The sequence below is a fragment of the Dermacentor albipictus genome, chromosome 5 (assembly GCF_038994185.2).
Source record: "Dermacentor albipictus isolate Rhodes 1998 colony chromosome 5, USDA_Dalb.pri_finalv2, whole genome shotgun sequence".
NCBI lineage: Eukaryota > Metazoa > Arthropoda > Arachnida > Ixodida > Ixodidae > Dermacentor > Dermacentor albipictus.
This window is the reverse complement of record NC_091825.1, coordinates 82,332,501-82,340,225: the sequence shown is the minus strand read 5'-3', so window position 1 is coordinate 82,340,225 and position 7,725 is coordinate 82,332,501.

Below are 7,725 nucleotides of genomic sequence, written 5' to 3'. Positions count from 1 at the left end.
CGTTAGGCGCTCCGCGGGTTTCTATGGGAACACGGTCAACGCCTCGTCTTCATTTTATGGTGACCAGCTGCTCGACAGGTTGGATTGCACTTGGGCTGCGTCGCTTCTGCGTTCAGAGTTTAAAAGGGTCAGCACTACTGTGAACTGTGGCAGAATGCGATCTGCAGCTTTACCTCACGAAAAGCTGCTGACTGCATTCTGATGCCAAGGGAAGTTAAACTGTACGGGGCCAACGAAAAAAACGAGAACAAAATAAGTGTTTACTAAACATTGTTTTTTGTGCGCTAGATAGGACAGACAAACAAATACACTCACACGCGCGTACGCCTGCAAGCCCAAGACGAGGTTGTATTAAAACAAATGTTTACATGCACCGTTACACACGTAAATGACGAGAAGAAAATGACCACCATGTATAGGTATTTCAGGTAGCTGAATCATACATGTAATATGAACTGATGTCACATAATTCTACAAATAAATAAATAAATAAATAAATAAATTTTTGAATGAACGTGCTCAGACATTGTCATTTAGCAGAAACAGCAGGAAGGAAAGAAATTTTAAAAACTTTCGAGTGTGAAACTTTCTTTAACTATCACATTTTCGCTGAAGTTATTTGAACCATTGATCCCTCTCAAGATATCAGCCCTTCGAGAATTGCTCATCATTTCGGCCTCGGCCTGCCATCCGCTAGCATCCTGGTTAGTTGGTCAGCTCAGATCAGAGAGTGAATGTCAAAAATACTGATAAATAAATAAAAGAACAATACACGAGAATGCAGAGAATTTCCCCGTACCCACAGAATTGCGAAACTGAGGTCCGTCAATCATTGTTTAAAACAAGGGCTGCATTCTTTTTTCTCCGCATTACAGTTCTCCTCGCCCAAAGCAACTTCGTTCTTCTGGCCTCTTGTAACAATCATTTTCAATTGCTTCCGCAATACGCTGCTCGCTTTTCATAAACTTTCTAGAATAAATATTGTGAGTATTCTTTACATATAATTGTGGATAGAAATGTCTAGTATCCGCGTAGTAATGAGGGATCCATGCGGTGTCTAGATAAATTGTCGTGTACAAAAAGCAATAGCACTAATTGATAGAAAGTATAACAACATTACACATATTTGCTGTCACCTTTGGACGCTCTGCAAATACAAGATATCTCTCAACCTGCGCGCTAAGAACAGGCGAAGAATTCATATGCCCAAAGTTGCAAATGACGAAAAGAGAAACGAGTCACTTGCGGAAGACTATTGCGTGTCACTGTGTTTTCCCCAGCACAAGGTAGCCAGCCGGTCCATGAATACTTTTTTTCGCGCAAAACAACACACTCTGTTGTTATGCGCTAAACAAAGTATTCATGGATTCGCACGATCTAGCCCGCCAACGCATTGTGCTAGCCAGCCGGTATTTACACTGGCTAACCTCCCTGTCTCTCCTTCCTTCCCCCCTCTCTCTCTCTCTCTCTCTCTCTCTCTCTTTCTATGGGTCACGGGGGATGCCCGAAGCGTCGCTTTCCTTTCTCGATTTCTCTCTGTCTTTTGTTTCCCCTTTGTTTTTCCACGATTGCGCGCCTCAGCCTGTTCTCCTAACCCTTCTTTGTGTTTTTTTCTTATCCGCGGTGGGCGCATTCATCTCTAAAGGAAACTGCCCTTTCGCGCTTATATAATACGTTCATTCACCTTTACCGTGACTCCCGCATTCTCATCCCAGTGTAATCATCAGCAATAAAGCACTGCCACTACAGCGCCAGACCCAGCGGCGCCATTCTCGCCGGGCTGGCGAGAAACGTGAGAGCGGTCCGGGGCCGCGGCGTTCACCAAATCCCCTTTCCCTCCACATTCGCTTTTCGCTTTTTCTGGTCGTCTCCTTTCTCCGTCACAGCGGGGAGCCAGGGAGTGGCACAGTTGTCGGAGGCAAGTAGCGCATCTGACCCCGAACAGAGCGGTCGCCGCCTCCGGTTTCGGGGAAGACGCTTCGCGGCCGCTTGCATTCCGGACACCCCCTCCCCCCCGCTGCTCCCCCCTTCCTTTCCTGCTGCACTGTCCGGTCGCTTATTTGCCCAATGACCTCAAGTGCGGCCGGCCGGGTGCGATTATGTCGCGCAGGGAAGCACAGACCATTACTGCGCGACCCCAGTTTCCGCAGTGTCTTTTATTTAACTTTTTTTTCCTCGCGAATCCTCCCGGCATCGGTCGACGTTATACGAAACTAAATAAGAAGCGAACAAAGTTCGTCGCCAAATACAGCATCTTTTTTTTCGTTGTTTATTTTTCGAGCGCGGGGATGCCCCCAAGCAGCCGCAGCTCACTCGGCTTCCTCCTCGGGTCTTTGTGTGCGCAAGCGGATGTAGCCTGGTCAAACTGCCGCCATTTGTCTGCCTTAGCGCCGCATATTTGAGGGGTGTCGTCATCCGCTCCCACTCATCAGCTAATCCAGTGTAAGCGGTTGAAGTAGGCGCGAGAACAACTTCCTACCAGAGAGAGAGGGTGATTATTTTACAAGCGGTTTTTTGTTCAACAAACTATGGCGACTCGGACTGTTTGATTGGTACTCATTTTAGAGAGATCATGCATCGCAATGTGGTTTTGCGCTACGAGATATTTCTATTGTGGCTCTTCGTCCGAGTCATCGTTGCTGGTAACGCGTCATTTGTTGCTTTAGAGTTAGGACATTCCGCGGAAATTCGGATCGCTCTGGGCCGTTTCTCATCGCGCAGCGTACACCAAGGTATCGCGTACTCGGTTTTGTGCACTGCAATCGACAAGGAAGAACATCATGCCATCCGCGGCACTGCAAGAAGTGTGCGCTTCAGAGGCGCAGCATGGCATGTTCTGCGTAATCATACTAGCCTCGAGCGATCAGATAATGTGAGCAACTAGTAGAAAAAGCAAACATTGGCGTGTGTAAAGTAATTAGCATGCACAGGGCTTGCGTAGAAGAGAAATGGTTCCGTGAGCTATCGCGCTCGACCATTGATGCTGAACAGGCCGGACCCTGAGATGCGTGCAGTGCTGGGTGCTGTGCCAAGTGTTCAGTGGCTTCGTTCCCTGAGACATCGACGCGCAACTCCACTGCAATCCCACTGTGAAGCCTCGGTAATGCTGTATATGATCAATACGGAACATCAGTGAAGGGTAGCAAACAGAATGATGTCGGCTCGGTAACCTTCATGCATATTCGCTCTCTCTCTCTTTCTCTCTCTCTCTCAACGTAGGCAAGGTGGAAAAAGTTTGCATTGTAAGATGGAATGTAGCATGTCGGATGAAACGCTTGTACATTTTCGAACAGATTGTGCCGACAGAAAGCACGGCGGAAAATTTGGAGGATGCTTAATCTTCGCCTTTAAGAGTGGAACGCGATAGCATTCAAAGACCCCTTACTGCTTTTCATGCTTCCCGGCAACTGCACCTTATGTAACGGTAATGTTTACTCGGAAACACTGCATGGCCGCGAACGCTGCACGAAGGCAAGCTTTCTGGCATACAAAGGCTGCCTCTTGTGTGGGTCGATCTCCTGCTATTGTTTCGTACTTATCATATTTCAGCCTGAGAAGAGCTAACATAAAGAATATGCGCTGTCAGTGCTTCTCTTTTTTTTTTTACAGCGAAAGCTGTATATAACTAACCTTCCGTAGTTTTTTCGGTGTTCGGCAACAGAAACGTACTTAGCGATTTCTAACAAACCCATACACAATAAGTTTCATTGTTTGCTTTGTGTGTGATCACGTACGGGTGCAGTGCGGTGGCGCAGATGTCGAAATGCGGAACAGATCAGAACGCTCGGCGTGAAAGATAGCGTGACGTCAAGGTTATTGTAGTGTATAATCAGGAGAGGTATCGACGCTAAATACAGCGCGTTATCGATACGGCGGACACGTATAGTTTGTGCACCCGAAGAACAACGTGCGTACGAGGAGCGCTGGAGTGAACAGCAACGATAATGTAAAGGGCGCCGGCGCGAAACGACCACCGATGAAGAGAGAGAGAGAATAACTTTATTGAGTTGGGGAAAGGGGGATAGGGGATTTAGGAGCCTGATGGGTGGCGCCCCAAGTCCAGGGCTCCACTGGCTTCTGCCGCTAGCCGAACGTGACCAAGAAGAGCCTTCTGCACCTTCTGATCTGAGCTGGCGAGTTGTGCCTCCCATTGCTCCAGTGTGTTGGTTAAATTATACCTAACTAAGTAGACATTTAAATTCGGTGGTGTATTTTGGCATCCCCGTGAGATGTGGTACAAAGACGGTGGTGAGTCGCTACACCACGGTCAGGCACGCCCGTACATTGTTGGGAAAATTTAGCTCAACCTTAATAAATTTGGGTAGACCCCCGTTTGAATCCTGCGGAAATCTACTGCGTCTTCCCCTTGCAAAGATGTGTGTGTGTGGGGGGGGGGGGGGACGCCGTATCTTTGCCGACTGACGAAGAACGTTCCCGCGATGCTGAACGAAAACGACAATCGCGAGCACGGGCAACAATTCCACTCTGTGAAGATGGAATGGCAGCGATAAAACTTTGCTTTTCGTTTGAGAGCTTTGACTGTCGTCAGCTTTCGCTGCCATTCCATCTTCACAGAGTGGAATGGTCATTTTTTTTCATTACATTTGTTTGTGGGCTGCCGTTCTCAAAATTCCGAGAAATAACTTTGTAAAGAACGAAGGACAAGGTATGAGCAACTTTGGTGGTAGAAGAGTAGTTCGTTATGCGTGATTCGAAATTTGGTTCGAAATTCTTTTCGCCACAGAGACGTCCGACGCTGGACGTGCGCAACGCCGAGGCCTGTCGCCGACGCCGGATTTTCTGCGACACGGGGCCCTTAACGCTATTGCGCTAATGCATTTTTGTGCACGTGCGTTTCAGCGGCATTTAGAAAGCACCCGGCAACTTGAGATTCCGAAGTCGTGGAAACAAGAAGAAACCTACAAAGGGAAGTTTATTGATGCACTAATACCAATAACAGCACAGGTATCCGTCATATGGAAAACAGTGTGCAGTAATAGTTATAGGTAAAACAAACAAGTCTTCCACACTGTCATTGCGAAGCATTATAGCGATCGATTCCCATGCTGATTTGTTCATTGGGCAGTACAGTACAGTTTAATTCTGACCTACAAGTGGTGGAATGGGTGTATCTCAGGTCCGCGTAATAAAACAGTGAATCTTGGCGTAAACCCTGCACAAGTGATGTTGCCTCATAGGTATCTCTAAGGCACAGAGAACTCTTGGTAAAATGGGTGACTGGTATGAGATGGAAACTGAAGGACAATACGCAGGAACGCAGCTCAGAGCAGCGCGCCTTCATTCGCAGTTTATTTTACTAAAAAGCCAGTATGTGCCACGCGCTCTCGCGAGCAGCACTTCGTTTTCCTATACTTTCCTGCGGACCTCAAAACTTTGGTGTACAAAGCGTGCATTCTTACGGAGCCTTAGGTATGTGGTTATTGACGTCAGAATAGTGGCACGTAAAACTACCCTAATGGCACCCAGGCGAGCTCTGACAGCGGAAGAAATTGAATTGCGCAAGCGTCGTGAGCGTCGTCGTGCTGATACCGAACGTCGCTGCGAAGAGCGAAGAGTCGAGCGTAACGAGACAAGTAAGACGAGAACGACAGCGTGCTGTTTGAACCGCACCGATGGCACCGGCTGTTGGAATCTCAGCGCTGCCACCGGCTGTTGGAACCTCAGTGCTGACACCCGTTGTTGCAACCGGACCGTTGGCGCCCGTTGTTGCAAATGGGTCGCAAGCCCCAAGGGTAGCGTTGGCCTGGCGGCCTGGGGCACACTGGAAGCATCCGAAGGTCCCAGCAAAGCATGAGGCGACTGCTAACAGAACAACTTGTTTATTCTCGCATCGCAAAGAGCTGGCGGTCAGGTCGACCGAAGTAGAGAGACGGGAGAGCACGTTACTCAACAGAAGAAATCGGAGCCTCTCTCCTGGCGTCCGGGGGCAGCTGCTCTTATACTCTTGGCGTCGCGGGCAAGAAGGAAGGTCACGGGACGACACCACGTGACAGCGGCGACGGACGGACTGAGAGACACGTTGGGACAAGGAGGTGACGTATCAGCCGGGCCGGCGCCGGTCAGACCTCCTCGCTTCACACTGGGGGAGCTCCTCTCCCCAGCTGCCGCGCTTTGACAAGCGTGGGCACACACACACACACGCACACACGAAGACACGTGGCACTGAAACATGCCGGGACGCGCTCGGCGGGGATGCGTCGCGGCCGCTCCGAACGGGCCAAAATGTCCGCCGCTTTGAACGAAGCCCCGACGTCCGTTGCATCCGCGCCGGCCATATCGCGCGTCGTAGGCGAAACGTAACAGTGCCCAAACTGCTCCGAGAAATCAAGAGGAGTGTCACGGGCAATCGCAAGCGAGAGGTGCAAGCACTTAAACGCTCGTCGACTACATCAACCCTTGCCGTTCTCCCCATATCATACGCAAATCCCAGATTACGTGGGCTGTACGTGACAAACTCTTAAGAAACATTTATTCACGTGCGTCATGCGGGGAAATGTTCTGCATGAACATGAACGCCCACATTGCGTGGGGGTCTCCGCACATCTTCTGAAAAAAAAAGCGCATGAAACAAACGACGAGGTAGAGAAGACCGCCCTCTCGCTCACTGTGGTCCCTTGAGCTCACTTCAGTATTCCTTCCACTGCTTGGCAAGCAAGCTTGTTTAAGGCGGTGTGGGCAACAATAACGCAGTCCTAACATTCAAACTTAACGAAGCTTGACCTGCATGAAAGGCAATAGCATACTCTTCAGTACAGTTTCTCAATAGCTCATCGAGAAGGTATCGACGTATAGTCGCCAGTGCACGACACAGTTCGCGGCGCTTCTTTCGTTTTTGCATATCACGTCGCTGCTCGGCAAGGCAATCCACGCTGGGCTCGTTTCATTGCCAGCAGGCGCCTGTTCGATAGGACTATAGAAAAGGGCAACTACTGCTCGAAATAATCTATGAAAAACACGTCTTTCGACTCTACAGTATATACTAAAGGTAGCATGCTTGCACTGCGTCACGCGCTTTCCTTATACCGAGTCTCATTGGGCAAGTAGAGTCACATTTAAGAGGCTCGAATAAAGCTTTTCGGGAGAGCTCGCACCATCTTTAAAAATCAATAAACTCTGTAATACGGCTGTTGATAGGCGTGTGTTGTTTTAGACCATTTTAATTTCCATTGTTTTCCCTTTCAAGTTTTCCGTTTGCGACCCGCCGCGGCAGCCTCACGTAGAGGCTCGCGCTGCTCGCGAGACCACGTGTGACCTCGCAACGCTTGAACACGAAAACGTGCATAGTGATACATTGATAAGCGAACTTCTTGCGTAGCTTCCACAGTGGTGCACTTTAAGTAGGAAAGAGAATATCAAACCAACAACTCATTGTGTCCGTTTGGCAATGGGCTGTATACACTAACGGCTCAGGCGTCACCTTGGCTCAAGGTTAAATATGAAGCAGACCACGTGGATGACGCGTTAGCAATCACACCACATTTTTTTTTTTTGACGCTCGTGAGCCCACGTAACCAGCTCTGAGCCACTAATTGGGCCCCCGCGACTCGTTGAGCAGTGCTTGTCACTTGCACAGCTCGAAACATCCAACCTCGAGATTAGGTGACTCGTGATCCGGTCCAGATGGGGGGGGGGGGGGGGGGGGGTGAGCCAATTTGTTGCGCACAAGGGGGCCTTGGTCCGCCGTCGTCCTGCGCATCCTGTGTG